Here is a 22,050-nt window from a genome sequence, read left to right as displayed (position 1 = left end):
TATTTTAAATTAAGTTCCCAGATAATAGGATTTGGACAACAGCCATAAGAGACGTGCATGGGATGTGAATTCAAGATATTTTTTTAAGGTCCCAAAGAGCTTACACAACTAAGGATGAAATTTAGAAGCTATTAACTGGTCCACTTGTAGGTGAAGCAATACTTGCTTTCACATACCTACTGTGTGCTGCCTACTCCTACCTCGAAAGTGAACTGCTCTGCTATTTCATACTCACATCTCCCCTCCCCAGACTCCTGCTCCAAGAACATGCTTAGATCCATTCACTTACAAGGAATGGCGTCCAGCTCTCCTCTCTCCCTAGGGAATGAGGAATTCAATACCATGAAAAGAATGGAGCTTTCAGACACAAACAAATCTGTGTCCGAATTCTGCCACTTACTTTCATGTGGCCCTGAGTATATTTCTTAACCTCTCTGAGCTTCAATTCATAATGTTTAAAATGGGGTCCAATATTTATTTTATAGGATCATTGGGGTCTTGAACAAAAATTGAAGGGCAGTATCTGAAGCCTAGAAGACACTCAATACATTCTGCTTATGACTATTTCAAGGTGTGACTAATCAGGCTGCCAGGAATTCTATGATAGAGGTACCTCAGTTTCTGGGTCATGCCAAAACATTCTTGAAAAGAGGAAACAATAACCTTAAGCTGAGTTATTCATTCCTCTTCAATTCTTTAGGGAGTGTTAAAAAACAAAAAAGGAAAAGAAACAGTCTCAGTGGTTGGCATGGCCTTACACCTCTGCATTTCCAGGAAATAGACATGGTACTTTTTCTTTATAGGAACAATGCCCTCTTTAAAAATTTTCTCAAAGAATATATTCTGAGGTGACCTTTGTCACAGCACTTACAATATCTGATTCCTGTTTGTCTTCTCACAAATGTATAAATGCCTTGAGGACAGTCTTGTTCATCTCTCTGTCACCAGTGACTAGCTCAGCTCATGGAACGCAAAAATCATTTTGTTAAAGGGAGGCTGTACTTAATATGAAGACGAATCCATTCTACTCAACTATCTTCTGATAATGAATACGGCAGGTACATTAAACATTTAGTGTATATTATAATATCTAGAAAAAAGCTTTTGATAACTTACATTAGACTCCCTACCACCCGGTTAACAATGTCTTGAACTTCACTTAGTGACAGCTATGCCATTTTGAATACTTGGGATATTTTTCTTTTCTTTTCATTTAGTTTATATTTAAATCAACTGGCTTTCCGCCTTTCGCAATGACACCTTTAAGAGTGAGTCAGGGAGGCAGACAGAGAGGCAGTGTGGGTGCCCGGTAGAGGCGAGGCTTTGAACATCTGGCCTCAAATTGGTTTCTACTTCATACCAGCCATGCAGCCAGAAGCAAGTCGCTCAACCTAACTGTCTCCATTTCTCATAATACTTATGTTACAGGATTGTTGTGAAGAATTATTGGTAATAGGTAGAAGTATCAAACACATAATAGGTATTTGATGCTCTGTCCTCACCCTCCACTCTTCAGTGTGTGTCTTGAGTATCTACTTTGGATTAGTATTTAGTGAGTTTCCCCCCTTGCTCTTCTGTCAGGCATTAAGTCAGTCAACATTTAATGCACACCAATGGTGGACATCTTACCTCACTTCCAAAAATCATTATGAGAATTGGACTGTTTTCTATTCAAGGAAATGAGCATGTGGAAGTACCTTCTGTACTTAGAATCACAATCATTCTAACTATTTTCTGCCTAATCTGACTGTTTCTTTGTTCCCACCATCCTTTTTAGCAAACCACTTTGGTATTTCTGCAAGGCTTGGCTACCATTCTGTGCTTGAGTATCTCAGATCTCTGTTCTTCTATGATCCTTTGAAGACAGCAGAAAAAAAGATGCGCTAAGGTCTCTTGACTTTATGTGTTTGCCATGCAGCTATGGGGATTGGTTAGTTAATAGAACAGATTAAAACACTTTGTTTGCTTCTGCTTAAGCATACCAGAAATACATTCAAATCTACAGCTACAAAATGTAAAGAAGGTAGTCCAAATATAGTACTACATAATGAGGCTCCCTGTTGGTAGTATATAAAGCAGTTTAGAGTATAGCTTCAAATTCTAATGAAGATCATTTTAAATTTTGCACTGAATTGTGAATTTAAAATTCCCATGTTCTCCATAAGTATCTGAAGAGGGGCATGTAAATACCATAAGTGAATTAATTACTGCCTTAAGTTGGTAAAGCATGTGTGAATCCAAACTTTATTCTTGAACTTGCACTTCTCTTCCCAAGGTTTTCTGAACCATTTCCTATATGCCGAGTTCTGAGTACCTATTCAACTGCTGAGGACATATAAAAAAGGTATTTTTCTTTGCATGGATTAAATATTTCAATCTCAGAAAATCACCACCACCACAAAAAAAGTCTGTCCAGTACCATGTCCACGTATGACATGAAATTCATAAAGCAGAAAAGTGAGATTTATAATCGAAAACTTAGGAAACTATGAAAAAATTTTACCTTTACTTTTACCCCTCCTTTTGCTGTTAACAGTTATCAGTTTCTTTCTCTGGAAAGAAACTTAAGGCTAAATGGCAAGAATATCTTTAACTCTTTTTTCTGTTTTGGTGATGTAACGTGGGACCACAGAAGTTATTGGACAACTTTTCCAAGCTGACTTTTTGGCAGGAAACCCCAGAGGGAGGGAAAATGGAGCTGTCATGAGCTCGCCAATGTCGCCCACATGGTGCCCACGCTGGTTCCTTCAGAGACTTCATCACTTCCACGGAAGGGCCAGAGGCCCTGCCAATATCTGCACATCATTGGCATGATAGACCATAACAGCTTCTTCTGAGCCGTTCCGGTCTGTGGTGTCAATGCGTACTCAGGGAGTCCTCAATGCACGGATCATTGACACGGCATTACATAACGGCTCCTTAGCAGCCATTATTGGGTATCAAGTCAATGCATACTCAGGGAGCCTTTAACGCGCAGGCCTGCACAAGCAGACACATTCCGAATACTAAAATTCCTTAGGAAAATTAGTCATTGCCCATGTGTGATCGCTATTTTCCATCTTGAATTTTAACCATTTCGGGGAAAAGGCGAGAAGGGAAAATACCAGAGTCATCTGAAAAGTCCTTCGAAGACTTGTACAAAAGTTGTCAGGGTGGGCTGAGCACGTGAAGATGATGAGCATCTAACTTTTTCCTTTCCGTAGCTTCATTTTATTGTGTCGAAGTTCTAGAAAGCACTCCGCTTTCACGGAGGCTCTTTTCAGGCAGGGTACAGCCCAGAAAACCTTTCTTGTGGTTGAGAAATAAATCCCAGAAAATGTTGTGGAAATGATGACAGGCTATCTGACTATAAAATAACAGTAGTAGGTATCATTATAATAAGCTTACAGAACTATACACATCAACATATAGTTTATGATGATCTCTGCAAGAGATTTCAGTTGGCTGTCATTCCAGACTTTTAATAAATAACATGTTGGGTAGGAAAGGTTCTGCAAGGATCAAAATAAAATAATGATAATGAAGATGAGAGTAATAATAATAATATAGCCACCATTTAGTATATCCTTATTATGTGGCAGGCATTTTGTATACATTATCTCATTTAGTTTTCTCAGCGGACGTTACAAATCAAGAAACCGTAGCAAGGTTAAATAACTTGACTGATGTCACACAACTGCTGAGTGACAGTGAGATTTGAACTGGGCCCGGTGAGAGCCATGCTGTCACCATTATATTGCTTCTAATGACAAACAGCTTCAAGGAACTAGGTTTTTATAGAGAATATCCAACCCCTTGTATGCTTATTGATCAGGAAACTGAGGCAGGGTAGTTTTAGTAATTCCCCCCAATAATAAAGAGAGTCAGAGTCAGTACCAGAACGCAACAAGAGAGCAAATGCCCTTTCTCTCTGACCACATGTTAACCACAGACAAGACTTGGGAATTTCAGAGACTCTGTTTGTGTTTTAGAAGGAATGTCCACTGCTACCATCACTCCTGAAAAGATTTCCCCACACCAAGTCAAAATGGTGCAAGTTTGCTCTTGTTGATATTTTTTCCTTTTGTGTTCTGCTTACTGACTGACATCTGCTATCATGCTAAGCAGGTGTTCCTATGTAAACGAACGTGCCCTGTTTGTGTTTCGCCATCCTCGCTGCTGCGCACCCAAATGAGCAGCGTGATTAAGAATCCTGTAAATTTTTGAAAGGAAACGGATGGCTACCCTACTAGAACATAATTACACCGCTCCAACATCCGCAGCTCACTGCTGCAGCAGAGTTGGAGAACAGCAGAAATTAATAATATATAATAGCATCATTCTCGTAATTTATAAATGAAATAAAGTAGAGAGGAGATTCTGCTGATACGCATTTTCTCCTTAATTCTAAAAGACAAAGTATAGATTAGAATTTTAGTGGGGTGAAACCTGGCCAGCAGTCTTCCACTAGTTGCCTGATTCATGATAGGAGTGTTTTTGCTTAGGGAAAGGAGCTAATATCTTTTATTAGGCCAGGGGGAAGAAATGAATAAACAAGGCCCTCTAAAGGCAATACTAGATAAAGGGGGCCAGAAAAACATCGCTGCGGATTGTATGCCCACTGTATTTTTAAAAGGTATTATTACTTTAAGACTTCATTGTGTGCTGCATTTTTTCTTTTATTATAATAACATACCACTGTACGTCAAACCCTCTGAGAAAAGAGAGACCTGATCAGTTGAAGATGTGGTCCTACATAAATTTTATGTTAGAAAGCATTTGTGTAAGTACAATACACACAGAGTGAACAATCCTGTACTGTACAACAAAAAATTTGTTAATAGGGTAGATGACATGTTACATGTTTTTTACCACAAAAGAATGCCTTTATGTCTTTTAAAACATTATTTTGAGCACCCTGAATGTGCCAATGAGCCTCTTATTACAAATCACCATTAGGGTAAGGGGGTTGATTCTTTTAATCATGCGTTTCAACCATGCTGGAGAGATAATAGAACTTTCCAAAGAGGCAAATAAATTATCTGTTAAAAGTAGCTGGTCCATTTCTCTGTGACATAGGATTGTGGGAGGCGGATAGAAATTTAACATATTTTTCTGTCTTTACTTGCCATAGATAAGCTGCTGGAGAAGTGAACACAGTCAATTGTTTCAGGGGTCTGTCCCATGTGAGCCCAATGCACACCACAGACAGAGACAGGCAGACACACACACACACACACACACACACACACACGAGCAATTAGCCTTGAGAAAAATAATATTTATATTATTTAAATAATGTTACTTAAGCAACTTTTTGTGCTTAATTCCAAAAAATGACAATATGTCCCCAAAAAAGTCAACATGGATCTTCTTGCTTTAATGAACCTTAGAGAACATGAAAATCCTATTTGCCTTTCCAGAGAGGCACGTCCATTTAAGATGCTTATTCATTTAAGCAGTATTCATTTAAAGGTTCCCTTGAGTATTACTCTATGTGTTTTGATTTGGTTCAGAGAAAATAAATTCATTTAATAGATTTACTTCATTAACAGGTATTTATTTAAGTGGGTTCCACTGTATTTAAATCTCCAAACAGTTTCCATTCCTTCCTTGCTTACTTGCTTCATGTTGACTCTTTTTAATAAGCCTCCGGTGCCTAGGGTCTTATTGAGTGTTCGGTTTGATCAATATGGTTAAATTAAAATTGTGCAAAATATAAGCAAATGTACTCTAACAACACAGTGAAAAATGTGCTGTGCGCTAAGCATTGATTGGTGCTGCGGACATGGATGTGTTGTGGTGGATAGGCCTCTAAGCTACCAGGAAGCTACAACCTCCGCCCCTTTCACGCAGCCCTATGGTCAAGCAAGGGCTCAGGCATGCCCACTGAAGTAGGGGAGAAAGGAGATGCATGTCAGGTGTTTTGCTTTTTGATTCAATGGAAAGCAGAATCTAAGACTCACAGTGAAATCCTTTGTAAAGAGAAAAAAAGCTAAGATCATATAAAATTAAGCTCTGACTATTGCAGAAATGCTTTAGGCAGTGTCAGTTTAGGAATGAGGAGCCTGATTCTTTTTCACAGAGTAACTTTTTATTTAGTTGTAATTATTCAGAAAGCTTAATCATTTGGTAGCTTGTATCCTTTTTCAAACTTCTTGCTTGTCACATTTGGTTTGGCAAGTTATCCAAAAAAACCACCCTAATTTCTAAAATATACCAAAAATCAGCCTTCCCATTAGCACTGCATTTGCAAAACCTATATAACTTAATAGCTTTCTAACAAATTCATTGCTTTCTATGTAATCATAAAGCTAAATAGAGAACTAAATATGCTTTAGCAGGCTTCTTTTAGCGTGAAAATGTTTTTTATCTTCTATTCCTAAACCAGTTTCTTAACCTTTCTTTTTTTCCTTCTCTGTATTTCCCTTTCTTGCCTGTTTTATGAAATGCAATAGGAATATTAAGTATCCTTAATATTCAATGTCAATCTTTTTAAGCTTTTCAAAAACAAGCACAATTAGTTAGCAATCATAATTACATGTCATTCAAAATTGTTCCTAATATGTGTTGGCTATTAGGACAGTTTTTTCCTACCTGTTGTGTGATCTTGTATCTATCTTTAATCTTCTTGCTAAGTGATAGCTACCATCACAGCTCTGGCTTTCTTTGATATTATCTCTTCCTACATGTCCAAAGCATGTGTTCACATGAGCAGAAGTTGATCTTATCAAAGGTAAATCAGAAGTTAAAAAAAAAAAAACACGAGATAAAAACATCAAAAATACATATCTTGCAAGCAATGATTGTGTTTAGGAAAGTATGATCTGTTGAGATGGAAATCATTCTCTAGTTTAAAAGCTAAATAGATAACTAAATATGTTTTAGTAGGCTTGACCATGTAGTTTTAAAAGAATAATATAAATTTGAAGTTTCCTTTTGAATTAAATCTAATGCTTGAGCTTCCTAACCCTTAACAGTACAGTCACCAAGAAGCCTGCAAAATGATACTAGAGTCTCAAAAATCATCAGAAATAAGTCGACCAGTACAGGGTCAGAAAAAATGACTTTATTTGTATAGCAGGGCCAAGAAAAATACTTAGGTTTTTGTTCAGTTTTGTGCATGTTACTCTTGATTTTTCTCAGTGTTTTGAGTTTTTAATATCAAAGGTAGTGCTCTTTGTAAACAAGTGTTAAGTTTACCCAGGCAGCTTCACTTACACCCTTCCCTTGTAATCAGATGTGAAAATTACACCCTCCCTTTTGGATACATGATAATTACACATTTCAACATGCAAGGAATTGTCTCTGTTTCAGTTGTTGGAATGAAAAAGCTGAGACATTCAGTAAAATATATTATTATATTAAAGATCATTTCCATAATTGTTTTCGGGATTCGTAATCAAAACCATGATCAAGGTAGACTTCGTTTTAAAAAGAATACACGTGGAAATGAGTGGGTAAAGAGAATTGCTAAGTTCCACTTGAATGGCCATTCTCTTATAAAAATGTAATTGAGAAAAATACAGTCTTTCTTTTAAAAAAATCTTTTAGTATCTTATTTGACGTGTTCTTTCTCCATGATTATTGAAATACCCATTTTTCCTGTAGACCAGAAAGAGGTAAAAAATCTACACTTTTGTGATCAATATGAAAGGTTTAGTCAGAGGAGAGGTATGAATACAAGAAAGGAATCCTTTCAAGAATAGGTCTTTTAATTGTTTGCTGGTTTTTTCCGAGTACTTTTGAGCCAATTGAGCCAACTGTAAAAGTTTTGTAAACTCAGATGGGGTACCTCAGTGAGACTCTAGGTTCATCTGAAGTACCCCTTACATCATAAGGTAAAGATAGATGTCAGTGAGGGGCAAATTAAAGCCTAAAAAACTCAGAGGTTTTGGAAAATAACACTGACTCAAAAAATATTTTTCTTCTCTTTGAGTGGGCGACAGCTTAAATTATTGATTTCATTTTTACTTTCTTAAGCTGAGAAGAAAAGGAGAATAAGAGAGAAGGCAATGCTAGATAACTGATTTTATGGTTTCTTGAAACAATTTACATCATAAAGGAAGACCCCAATTGATTAGTTCTCTATGTATTTAATTTTTTTTCTATTTATCCAAACGCTGGCATAGGTAAGTGAGGATACATAGTCATATGGTCCAAATCTATCAATTTTTTTTTTTTAAAAGGATCCTACCAGATATTTTGGTTTCAAAATTGGCAAACCCAGTGTTCCAATATTTGGAATTAAATGATAATACTAATTAGCGTATATGTATATACATACCTTTCTGTTTGAAAATCATTGTATAATCTGACATTTGTGTTTAATTTTCCAAAATATTTTACCTAGAGAGCATTCATATATTTTTCGAACTTGGAAGAAACCAGAGAATTCAACTATCCTCACCCATAGGCTTTCTTCATTGGGTAGAAATGGAAACAGAGCTGGCAGAACAGGATTTGAACCCTAGTCTTCTGACTCCAAATCAGGGACAGGATGCTGTTTTGAATGTAAATTTTGTTGTTGTTGTTGTTGATAGTTTTCTCCGAAGATCCAATCTGAGATGATGTTTATTTTTAGGCTAAATGATTCTCTCCTCTGAAGTGTCAGGTTACAGTGGTTGTATGTGCCAAGAGTGAAATGGGCTAGAATCAGAAAATTCATTGTGCCTACACGGTGAGTTATTGGACGATGGAGCCATGTGTTCTGAACTCAAGACTCTTTGGTTTTACTGCTTCTAAGTGTTTTTAGAAAGATTGGAGAGTTGCTTTTCAGGTGACGTGTTTTCATAATTCCTGTACAGAGAGCTCAGAAGATGTTTCACCTGGTATTGACATGAGCTTGTCAGGAAGTGGGTTCCCACTGCAGTCACATTGCGAAGTAAGCCGTCCTCACCCAGTCGAGGGGGTGGTGAGAGGAAAGAGACGGTGATAGAGAGTCTGTGGAGGAGATGGCAGGAGAATTGCCAGGAAGGAATTGAAAAGTCTATCCTAGAAGCTAACGCACCATTGGAGAGCAATTATACTCCAATAAAGGTGTTGAAAAAAAAAAAAAAAAAAAGTCTATCCTCCTGGTCCCTTTGTCAACATCTACCTTCAGCACATTTACCTTCACAAGCAGCAACAATGGCAATCAGGAAGAGTTTGGGGTGGGAAAAGTAAAGAAGGAGCCATTCCTGATGAGGCCACATGTCTTCCATTAGTTTCCATTCCAGCAAGCTGCTTGCTCTTTCGAGTTCTGGGGTCACAACCCAGTATAATAAGAAGAGTCCTGGACCTGGTTCAGGAAACTCGGGTTTCTGGCCCCCCAGCCCTGCCATCCGGTCACAGCCTGGCCATGGCACATCCCTTAACCTCTCTGGGCCTCATATCCCTGGTTGTAAAATGTAGGCATTGGATGCAGGTTGCAAACTGGTGGCTGACAGATGTGTTTGGTTTGGCTCACAGAGTATTTTAAACACATTTGAATTGGTTGCCAATATTTTAAAATTGGGCAACGTCACTCAAAGAGTCAGATTTCCAGCACCTCTGGAGAACTCAAGAGATGTGACATCTCTGGCTCACACAGATGCATGGAAAGACCATGAGGGAATTACTCTGGATCCCCTTTGGAAGAACCAGCTCCCCTCCCTCACCTGCTTGGTCTGTGTAGATATTTGGTGTGTGACCCTGATCCTCTGTAAAACTCCATACCACCTTGGCTTCTATTATTCCACATCAGATTCGCTTCACTATACAAAAAAGACTGAATCCTTAGTGGTTTCTGCACCCACAGCAGAATGCTAAGGTATTTGTCTATACAATAAGTATCACATAAAGGTTGGAAATGTTTTAGGTCATTGGGGACAAACACTTACTTTGAAATCTGATGATGGAAGGAAGGTGTATCTCAGAAAAGGTGGGCTTTAAGGTAGACACAGGAAGGGTTTGGCTTCTGACTACTGTCTACCCGGAAAACTATATGAGTATTTTATAAATTAACCCAAAGCAAATAATATAGACCTTCCTTCAGTTAACATAGCATTTTTTCACATCTCCCACTAAACTAGCATCTCCAATCTTCTACTCGAATATTAGATTTATGAACTTTTTCTGTTCGTGTTATTGCAAGCAAATTATGTTGGCCTACATTCAGTCTTCTTCTAAAGTAACGAAATTACATCAGTTTAGAGCATCATACTTTTGTAAACCCTATTTCCAGATATATCCAGTTTGAACACAAAGGATAACACTTAAAACTAATGATTTTCGAGTGTTTAACATTGTACAAATGCCTTGACAGAAGTATCTCATTTGATCTTCACAGTAATTCTAGGAGGTAGATAGAGAAGGTACTTAACACAAACAAGGAGTCCAAGACTCAGAAAAATTAGAAAGCTATTGGCTAATATTAGCCTACTTAATATGTAAAAGAGCCAGGATTCAAACCCTACAGCTTCTGGTTTCCAGTGTCTTAGAAGATAGATAGATAGGTAGTTATCTTACCTGAACAATGATTTTATTTTTCTCTCATAAATAAGCAGAATTCTCTCAATACTGTCCAAGTTAAATGAACAATCTTTTTGGTAGGTATTCTTTTTTTTTTAATAATGGTGTTCCTTCTTATTTATTTATTTATTTGTTTGTTTGTTTATTTATTTATATTTGGCTGTGTTGGGTCTTTGTTGCTGTGCGCGGGCTTTCTCTAGATGCGGCTAGTGGGGGCTACACTTCGTTGCGGTGCGCAGGCTTCTCGTTGCGGTGGCTTCTCTTGTTATGACACGCGGGCTCTAGGACATGCGGGCTTTAGTAGTTGTGGCTGGTGGGCTCAGTAGTTGTGGCACACGGGCCCAGCTGCCCCGCGGCATGTGGGATTTCCCGGACCAGGGATCGAACCCGTGTCCCCTGCATTGGCAGGCGGATTCTTAACCACCAGGGAAGTCCAGTATTCTTGAGTGCTGGATTTGTATTAAAGAAAGCTAACACATATATAAAAACACAATGTATGGATAGTGTAGGAAATAATTTAAGATTAAAGTTTTACAATGAAATAATAGTACAGAGAGATGGGGAAGGGGCAAAAAAAAAATCATGAACTAGGCAGGTAGAAGTTCATGGAAAAATAAGGTGCTAAGGAGAGTTTAACCGTAAAGAAGTAGAAGATAGAACAATTGAAAAAAGAGATTATAGAGAGATGAGAAGAAATATAGCATAAATAAAAGAAGACTGCCTAGTAATTTGAGAAGTGAATCCCTTTAGGACAGAGGTAGGAGAGCAATGGGAAATACTAAAGAGGAAGCAACAATTAGGAAGTGTGGAAGAAAAACCTCTAGGCCAGAAATCTGAGCAGACTGGAGGAGAGGGGAAGGTGATAAATATGGAAACATAGAGAGGGATGTTTTTAGGAATTCACAAGCTGAAAGGAAAATAAATTCTAATCAGAAAACTCTGTGAAGTTCAACAAATTTGGATTACAAGAAAGGCAATTAACACTGTTAAGAGGAAAGAATAGAAATTAGAGAAATCTTTAGATTTCAAGAGGTAGGAAGAGAAATGATATAAAAGGGCAAGATGGCATGTGTGGAAAGTAGAATGAGGTGAGAAGCCATGGTAGGCGGAGGTGGAAAGTGAAATGAGTCAGGAAAGGCATGCCAGGGACCAGAGAAGGCTGCCGGGCTGCAGAAAAGGAAGCCATTTGTGAAGGAAGCTGCAAAGAAAAAGAAGTCTCAAGCTGTGCTGGGCGGGGACCGAGCCCCCAAGGTGGCAGAGGAAGAGGTTCAGCTCGAAGAAAAAGAAGTGAACAAGGAGAAAGTGGGAAACGGGGGAAAGAGAAAACAGTGACTGCAAATTATGAAGTTAAAAGCATTGAAAGTAGGAATGAGCCCTTGTGTTTAAATTATTCACTTAGGCGTATGTGGATTGGTTTCTCTTTTCCATTCCATTCTCTTTTCCACTACCTTATTTCACATATTCATATGACAAGATTACACTATTATCTCAATTCACATGGAAAAGAACTTTACAAGAATGAGCAATTTTTTACTTTTTAAAGTTTCCCAAAAGGTGAGGTAACCCTGATGATTCTCTCTCTATCTGAAGGTTACCAGCACAGGAGGGGAGTGTGAGAGTGGGGCTAGAGGTCATGATCATTTTTGAAACTGTTCTTTCAATAAATTCATAATTCATATAAAATGGGAGTTATGTCCAAACATGGGAAAACATACACTAGATATTCATTTACGTTGCTTACACTAAATATGTCCTGAGTTTTTAGTTTGATGTACAGATTTTTCATATCAAAGGTCTTTATGTAGATTGTATTTTATTATCAAATTATGTAGATCCCTCAACAATCCTTTACCTTGATGCTATATACTTATTTATCTGGATTCAAATACTTTCTTGCTCAGGATGGTCTAAACGCATACCCCAGGGGGCTCTAGAATTTGGAAGCTCCTCTCTCCCAGCTATTGCTAGTCTCCTTTAATTGAATTAATGTAAAGCCTTTGGCAATACAGTTTCCATATCTCTATAAAAATGGGGTTAAAAATCATAACAGACGTAAGAAATAGCAGAACATTAATACTGTGTTCTTCCAGTCACACCCTGGACCATGTGCTCAGGCCACGTGCAGTGTGTGCCCCTCAAGAGTGGGCTGTGTAGCCGGGGAGCGGGGAACCGTGCAGATGCAAGAGGTAAGGCCCACGTAGAGCATTAGTTTATCTGAGGGTGGGTAGACAGTCCCTCCACCATAAATGCAAAAATCTTTTCAAGAGGACCTCAAGCAATTCCCTTCAATACAAAATTTAATCTAATCGTCTTTCCCTCCTTCCTTTCCTTCTTCCCCCTTCCTTTCTCTTTTTTCTTCAGTTTCTCTCCATCACCCCTGACCCCGTTCTGATCCTCACCTCAAACATAAGTACCTGAAATGAAAAACAAAACCAATGTGTTGCAACACTAACAAGTAATTTTATATGTGTCAGAAACCAGTTTGAAATAAGATACAAATTCTCAGAAGCCACTATCTGTGTGAAAAACTTTTTTAGTTCTAGATAGGATATGAATGGACATATCGTTCATATCAAAGGATATGAATGGACATATCGTTCATATCAAGGAAGCAAATGCTTATATACAACCACCTGGAGAAAAGAAAAGTAACGCCATAGTAGTGGCAATACCTATTTTTCAGTAGTAGAAAAAATAGCCAAGTGGCTTTCGGAACATTTATTGGACTTCTTTTTATAAATTATTCATTTACTTTTTAACTTTAGCATATAGACATGACAGGTACGTAGCTAAGTAAGATGACAGGATGGCAGACAGAATTCCTGACTATCAGGGCAGAAAGAATTTATGAGACATGTAGCACAGTACAGTTAAGTTCAGAATTTCAGACAGAGTTGGGGGAGAGGCAATGTTTCAAGAATAATTATTGTCCTTAAACATTCTGTTAATGCCAAGTCATTTATCTTTTTTTTTTTCTCCCTTGCTTCCTAGAATTAAGAAAAGTTCTTCCTTAACTTGGGTTGCTATGCAGAGATGTGAAATTTCATTGGCTCCAAATGTTTTTCTGTCTAGTAGGGACTACTGGGAACCCTGCTAATGTGCATATTGATGTACCCTGTAGCTTCAGAGATGATGAAAGAGCATATTACTTATTTCCACAACAACAAAGCTAAAAGAAATTTGAAAGCAGCCAGTTATTTTACCTGGGGACTTTCTCCCAGGTGACAGGACTATATAGAGCCATGGAATTTAAATACAGGGGCAGTCTCATTTTTTTAAAAAGTTTTCCTGGGGAACCAGAATATCACTCCCAACCAAAAAAAAAAAAAAACCTGCACACACACACACACACACACACAGACAAAAATTAAAAGACTGTTGCTTTCATTTGCATTCATTTAGTCAACTATACCTAAAATATGGAAAAGACATTATTATGCTCATTGAGAGTGTATTTTAGTCGTTGTTTACTAGGCTGGACTGACATAATATGATTTGTGCTTGCGGGGTCACAACAAGCTACTAGCAGGACAATTTGCTGAATCAAGAGGATGATTGTGTCTGGTGCCAGTCAGTCGCAATTAGGACCAGGATCAGGGAGGCCCAGGGCTTGTGCATCGTCTTGGGCTAGTTGCATAGAAATCAGCTCACCTGAAACTAATTGTCACAACAGAGACCTTATGCAAATGAGCCCTGGGGTTAGCGTGGGAAAAGAAAAACTGTCGCAAAGATAGGTGACCTGCTGAGCCGGGGGTCTGTTGCTGGGGAAATCTTTGTTCAATGAGTTTAAAAATGTTTTCATTGTTCAAAATCCAAAAAAAAAAGAAAAAAGCGTACCCACTCACCAAGAGCGGGGCAAACATACTCATCTAAAATTCCAATAATGTAGAAGCCTGCTTTGGAGCATGCAATAAATTCTGAGCCTTTATACTTTTTAAGAGCTACAGCAGGAAATTTCCCTTTGCTGTGGATCAGAGTGAACTACCTTGAAAATTCACTTAGAAGGTTGGGTCTGCTGCTAACCTGGTCAGACATGCACCACCTTTTCTGCCTGATTCCAACTGTCCACCTCCGCACAGCCGCAGAGGAGGCCATGAACCAGACGAGAAAGACCTATTTTCTAACTGAACTTTACTTCGATCTCAGGTAGAAAAGAAGGGCTAGGAGAGCTCCCTATCACATGGCAGAAGAATCCAGGAAGCAATGGCAATTTCTTGAATTGTGAGTGTCTCAAATGTTCACGAACTTAAGTGAAACACAAATACATTCCAGGACAGGTTATGCAGACCAAATGATAATACATAGTAGAAACTTAACAAAATAAAAGGAAAATTTATTTTTAAATTATGATTTACTTCCTTTTTTAACCCCCTGACAAAAATATTTATAAATTGGAAAGGTGGTAATTCAATCTTACTATAGTACTCCTTTGAAATAATCTTCAAAATGTTCAATTTTAGGAAACTAGATGAAGAAAAGCTATTTTAGGGTAGTACTAAACATTTTGATACGTTATTGTGACAAAGTTGCCTTTGGGTTCTTAACTGATTTTCAACTGTTCAATCTTGTTTCCTTAAAAAAGTATGAGTTAACATACTGACACTGCTTAGCTTTTCACTGAAAATTTGCCAGGGACATATTAAATAATGTATATTCACACAGTAGTATAGATATAATAACAAGGAAATGAAATAGGGTATTCTAAGCTTTTGTGAGAACAGAGTGTCTAGTGATGCCAAAGGAAGAATTTGAGTAAAAACTTTTAGGTGAGAGGAAAAGAAAGAGAGTTGCATTGCTTTAGCCTGGAATGCAAATGTTACTTTGTTTGGCAAATTACTGGGTCTAAGAAAGTAAGTGTTTTCATTGTGTTTCCTATGGGGTTGGATTGAAATTTGTATTTGTATCTGGTAAACAAACTCAGGAATTACCTTGGTAGCCACTACAAAACCTAAAGAAAGGTAGGCTTAAAAGAAGGATGACTTAGTCACAACTTAAATTTTTAAAAAAGCAAAACAAAAATAAAACTCTTTTGTCCCTTCACCACTGTCTGAAATAATTTCCACACACAGGAGACGTTTCACAGTGGGTACGAAATGCTCAGCTTTCACTCATCAAACTTTAATCGGAACTGCATTTTAGTTTTTGAATAAAGAACACTTAAAAAATTTAGATGCAAATTATTTTGCATTATTCATGCTCTAAGTGTCCTTGCAGATTTAAACACTTCTGAGGCCACCTTGATTCAAGTAATTACCTAGGCCCTCACTGCTCCGTCATGAATAAGGTATTTTGTACAAGTAAAGCATGCACCCGATGAGCTTTTAAAGTGGCTTACACTGAACTTGTGTATTGCTGCTTGTGCATGAGTGAGTCGAACATGAGCCGCAATCTGTCTCAGGTGGGAAACCCTGGCTGGGCATCCATGGGTGACGGGATGAAACCCGAGCGTCTCTCTCTACAGACACATGCTCTTCCTTTGTCTCTTCTTAAGAATCTTAAGTGATTCTCCTGCCTGATTCTAGTAGCTGTTTTACAATCTATGAGAGCAGTAGGTGCTAGGAAAAGCAACAGGGGGGAAAGTGGCAGTGGTCCTGCCTACCTCCTCCATCACTAGAGTTCATTTGAATGTCCACTTTCCAGTCCACCTCATCGCTGCCAGGAAAGCCTTCTGCAGAGGTAAGAAGTCTTTCTGATTGTACGTGGCTGTGCACATCCGTCTCCCCATCTGTCAGCCTGAACTCCACAGCTATGAGAGCTAGGTTCTGTCTACCTCCACCACTATATTCTTCACCAAATGGGAGTGGCTTCCAATTCAAAAGCAACTGAAGAACGCTTAGGATGGAAATGAAAGCGGCCACACAGCATAAACCTCTAAGTTTCTCCACATGCACCCAAAAAGTAGGTTTGCAAGAGTTAAACATAATTGGCTGAAGATTGTAGCTGGCGTTTGTTACAAAATGCCCAAGCCTTTCCTTTCCAACTCCGTGGCTTTGAAGAATTATAGGAATTTTATGATGTGCTATTGGAGTTATACTGGCAGAGATTACAGAAAAGGGGTTAAAGTTGGTTTATGGTAGAAAAAAATTATGCAGAAACCAATAAAAATAAACACACTCAAGTAGACTAAACTTGCTGGGCTTTTAGTTTTAGTTTAACAAAGGAAATTTAGATGAAAGTAAATGTTGCAGCTTTTAGAAAATTAGTTGACACTCATACTTGATCATCTTTACTACACAGCGGTATAATTAATATTTAAACATTCTAATAATGCAGCTTGCTTTGCGTGCACTTTTCAGCTTCACAACAGTATATTTTATCTGAAATCGTGCTAGCGTTTTCTTGGGTACTGCCCATTTTCATAGAGTTAAATTTAAAATAGAGTAGGGGGCCTTAGTTCTGATGGCCAGGAAAACATTGATAAGAGAGGGAACGGGTTTCATGCATCTCCCAGACAGCTTGTTATTGAGACCAGTATTTACCTGACAGAGTAGATAATATATGTTTTGTTTCATTGTCCTGTGAACGTTTTTAAATGACTGAAGTAGATTAAGTCTGAAAGTTGCATTTGGCTGTGGACCACTCACCTCTTACGATCCAAATCAGGAGAATTTTGATGATGTCAAGGCAGGTGTGAAATGAGGAGACAACACACGAAATGCTGAAACCACCGATGGCTGCCCATTCATTAAGACGTCGGATTAATAACACGGCGAAGAACTTTTATTTTCAATACGTGGGATCATTTCGGGAGCATCGTCTGAGTTGTGACAGCTGAATACCCAGTAAAACAATAAAACGAGTAAAATATCGAGAAGTAAGCTAATTGAGAGAAGACTGAGCTAGTTTATTTTCATATAAGAACTTTCTTCCTGTTCCAGTCTCAGGCCTGTAGGTGGTAGGGCAAAGTTGTTTCAGGTGCTGCCCTAAGCTTGGTCCCTTTGAAGAAAGCAAGGTGGTCCATGCCCTTGATCTTCTTCTAGTTTGAATGGTGAGAAAGAGCATTCTACTTTTCCACCATAACTTTTAATAGAAATAGAATTTGCACGCACATATTTATTGCTCATTCTTTATAAGTGAGTAGGTGTGCTGAGCTGCGTGTCTATTTTGAGATTCAGCCCACGTTAACCCCTTGAGACCCACTTTACTATAGGTGCTGCCCTGTGGAAATCCTGCCATTTAGTGAAGCATGAAGCCATAATAGATCCACAGCCACACCAACACTGGGGCATCTCATTTCACTTAATTCTGTGAAGCTGTGGCTTGCACAAATCAAATGGTGCGATTGAGAACTGCAAAATTAGGCAAGTTCGATTTCGCGAGGAAAAAGATGAGCAGTAGAAAAAATTGTCACTGTAAAATATTACTACAGAGGAACACTATGTAAACTAAGTTCTACATAGAAAGAACCACAGGGTCTCGTGAAGTAGCTGTCAAGATGTGGTTTGCCTTGGCTATTTTATTTCCTGATGTCAAAAGGAAGTCATTTTCACAGATTCCTGGACACAGTTGTGTTTATTTTTAATATTCAGAAACTGAACTGGCAGTTCAGTGTCTTTGTATTTTATTGGGTTTGTTTTGAGAAAGGGAGTCAAATGAACTCAGCTTACAAATAACTAAGAGCCCATGGACTATTTAAAACCTGCTATTAGGTGGTAAAGTAGAGATAAGCTGAATCCAACTGCTGTCACATGTATGGGTTTGACAGATAGGTAAGTCCGAGAGTGGACAAAATTAAAAGCATTTTTCATATGCTAATCTCCACCTGCTCAGGAATAATTTTTTTTTTTTTAAGGAGGCAGCCTACTGGCAGAGTAAATTCAAGAGCTGTCTATCACTGGTACATTACTCCTAGGAATCGTTATGATGCAAAAAAATGAGTAAATACTTTTATGAGAAAGGTCTTCCATAGAATCTCAATTCCAGATGGGTGTCATGACAGCTATGGGCCAGCACTTTATGGAAAGAAAAAAAGACCCATATGTGTAGCTCTTAAACTAAAAGAATAACTCCCTTCCTGTGCAATTGGTTCAAAATTATACCTGAGGAATGACTTTTTTAGTTGAAAATAGAGGGCAAGGTGAAAACAATGTCCTGCCTTGCCTTTCAGGTGGTAGCTACATGTGAACTTCATAGGGAGTGTGAGAGACAGCCAGGGATGTCAATCAGGACCTACAGATTACCCCGCAGCAGTGAAATCTGAGGAGGTTTATAACAAGTAGGTAATAGTTTCAGTCCTCTGTGAGAAGACATAAACTCCAACTTCATGCTGCGACAAAACAGGGCAGGACGTTTGAGGTAGAGGGTGAGAAAACCTTCCTCTTATTATAACAAAGCCTCTCCTGTACTTGTTTAAATGCCACGGGTGTGTTATTGAATGCTCACCATTTCTCTAGGTTTTATATTATTTTACAAAAAAGCTTTGGGAGTTTCCTTTAATTTCAATAAATATTCAAATTTGTGCATAATTTCTACACTTCACTTTTGAATGATAGAAAACTTCCCATGCTTGTTGAGTTTCCTTTCAAGTAAGAAAGTAATTCTCATAATAAATAAAAATACTGTGTTTCTTTTTCCGGATATTGTCAAGATAATAAACCCTTACCTTTGTTTATACATTCAAAGTTCACCAGTTTATTGAAATGAGAACCAAAATAGTCCAAGAAAAACCCTAGACATCACATGGTGACTCGAGAAAAATGGGTGGGTTGTGGTTATCTAATACAAGGTCCTACCTTTTGCTACTAAGAGAGTCCTTGGGCTCAAGAAACGTATGGTTAAAGTGCCCGTAAACTGGGTTAGAATTCTCAGTCATTATATGCAGTCTTTTAGGCCCTATGAAGTAGATTCTGATCAATAATTACAATACTGGTGTCATTTATAAATATGCTCTTCTTTCCCCGGAGGTAAGAGTCAGAGAAAGTTTCCAGTGTGCTAGTTTACATGTGGTGGAGGAAATTAAAATAATAGCACATTTAGGTACTAGATGAAATGCTTTACTTTGGCTTTATTTATGGGGAAACGTGGACAATGGTCATTTAACTTTTTAAATGGAACTTCCAGTCTGATGCCATGTGACCAGGCTGCTAACGTGGAGAAGAGTTAGCGGTATCAACATTCTTTGATTGGAGGGCACATTAAGAGGTAGATAAGAGAGCAGCTCAGGCGACCCCCTCCTGGCCAGGGGAGGAGGACAGTGCCTGGAATGTCTGCAATGTGTTTCTATTTTTGTCGCACCTACGTGTGGCCACCCATCTGGTCTGAATCAGTCAGTCTCATCCCAGAGCTCTGCTCTTCTCCCAGCTGAAATAATACCCTCCTTTCCCAGTGCTCTGTGTTAAGGAGGGTCACTGTTCACAACTGCCCAGGCAAGACCGTTCACAAGGCTGCATGTTTGGAAACGTTGGTGAGCCCAGGAGGAGGCATGGGGAGAATTTTTTTTTTTTTTTTAACGTGGATATTTTATGGATAAACTCTGCTCTCCTAGAAACAGTACTTGGGAAAACCGGATGAATTGTTAGAGAAATATTTGACCCCAGAAGTTGAAAGAAAGATCCTATGCAATTTTGTATACATACATCCTACTTTTCTATTTAATGAAACTTTCTTTGCCTGAGTTTAAACCATGAATTTTTGTGCTCTTATACCTAGAGAGAGAAAGCCAGGGTCTGAGATGTTGGCCATGACTTAGCCTGAAGTAATTTTTAGGCCTTTTTGCTCTGTTCCACACTAGAAGTGATGCTCCATTTCCCAACACCTGTGTAACTAACTCTACACCTCTGCTTCTAGAGCATTTTTCTGGCATTCCTCATGTACGCACTCTGCTCCCTAGCAGTCCGGCGTCCATGCCTCCCCCATCAGATTACTACACACCTGACAGCCTTTCTCTTGATATTCCAGCTACTAAAATCCTGACCTCTATTAAAAGGGTCAAGGTATTCACCGATGAAACCAGCCATGCTTTAGAACCTCAGAGTATTCTTCCCACAAGAGACCTCAAAACGTACTGACATTGGAATTGGCAAATTACATATCATGGCAGAAAGCTACTCATCTTCCCTATCTGCCCAGTTTTCCACTGCAGTGGGAAATACCACCGTATCGTGGACCTCCCAACCAGGAACCCCAGAGTTATTTTTGTCTCACCACTGTCTTTCTCACTCCCCACATCCAGTCTTTTACCAACCGTTGCCACTTTTTTAGGGTCAACGTTTCCTGGATCCACCCCTGAGCTTTGGCCTTGGCCCACTGGGAATTTGCGGCCTTCTTCCTCTCTCCCCCCACATGAGCATATCAAGCCCTAGCTTAATTTAACACCACTGATGAACTTTCCCTTTTCTGTCTGTCTCTTTAACTAGTCCATCATTTTCTCCGGGTTCCTTTGAGACTGCCAGCTGCTCTCCGGACTGTGTTCGAATGATCCCTTTCTATGTCTCACCTCTTCGTCCAGCTATCTCCTAATTGCTCCAATCTTTTTTTCTTTCTTTTCCAGAGTAAGCCCGTCTATTGTTTATGCACTCCTTCTCTCATTGCTTCAGGAACTCTTTTATGCTAGACAAATTCCTGATATGCACCCTTACATGGGAGATCCTGAAACTTTGCATTTTTAATTAGTCCTTCCTTTCCTTTCCTTCATTCTGCTGTAGCAAAGTATGGTTGTTGAGAGAATGCCCAGGTTCAAAACTTCTATCTCTACCACTTGCTACCCATGACACTGGGCAAGTCACCTCACATCTCTGAGCCTCAGTTTCCTCATCTGTAAAATGGACTGTTGAGAAGGAGAAAAAGAAGTAATTTATGTAGAACACTGCTGGCACATAGTAAGCACCATTTGAATGGTTGTAGTTGTTGTTATTACTACAGCGTCTCAAAGGACAACTGCCCAATCACACCCCTTTCAACGACCCTTGCGCTGTGCCCTTAAACTGAGTTTCTTTAATCTGGTTCTAACGGTAGCTTATGTCAGAAATCAAGGGCAAAGTTAACTGAACATGGCTGGTATCAATCCAGGTCACGATGAAGACTTAAATGATGCTTTTTGAGGATGATTATGAAGATGATGACAGAAATATGACCAGATGCTCCTTTGGGTTAATACTCTTTGCTTATACAGCTAAGTCTCCAGGAAACATATAGTATTTCCCCTCAAATTAGTTTTTTTTCCCCATCATGTGGAGGCATGATATGCGTAAGAAAATATATTGTGCAGTATGCATGAGATTTATTTCTCAGAAAGCAGAGAAATGGTAAGAATTTTAAGTGTTCTACATACTTATTTAGATCTCACATCAGGAGATAAAACAAATGAAAACTCTGACTTGTTAATAATTTACATTTTAGTGGAAAATTCATACATGCTGTTAAGATACCTCTAAGACCCAACACAGAAAATGCAAATAACTTCCATCCACTGTGCACTGAAGACAGAATTTGTCTGGGAAGAAAACATCATCAATTAAAAAAAAAAAAAAAAAACCACCCAAGAGCTTTTAAGGGAAAATTGACCATATTTACAGGGCTCTAATTATGCTTATAATTTCAGATAACTCTTTTGAAGTATTCATGTAGATGATCTCTCCATTC

General features: G+C 38.6%; 1 protein-coding gene across 6 annotated transcripts in view; it reads left to right on the top strand.

Moving 5' to 3' along the window:
* ZEB2 (zinc finger E-box binding homeobox 2) overlaps positions 1–22,050 on the top strand; it is a 128,370-nt gene that overhangs the window by 25,587 nt on the left and 80,733 nt on the right. The window contains exon 1 of one of the 6 annotated variants that reach the window (XM_067025969.1): positions 2,327–2,344. The exons of the other annotated variants lie outside the window; for them this stretch is intronic. The gene's annotated coding sequence lies outside the window, so the exon portion shown is untranslated. Of the gene's footprint in view, positions 1–2,326; positions 2,345–22,050 lie in introns of those variants that run through there. 6 annotated transcript variants of the gene reach the window in all.

This window comes from Kogia breviceps, chromosome 2 (assembly GCF_026419965.1).
Source record: "Kogia breviceps isolate mKogBre1 chromosome 2, mKogBre1 haplotype 1, whole genome shotgun sequence".
Taxonomy (NCBI): Eukaryota; Metazoa; Chordata; class Mammalia; order Artiodactyla; family Physeteridae; genus Kogia; species Kogia breviceps.
This window is presented reverse-complemented; position numbering and strand designations above follow the sequence as displayed.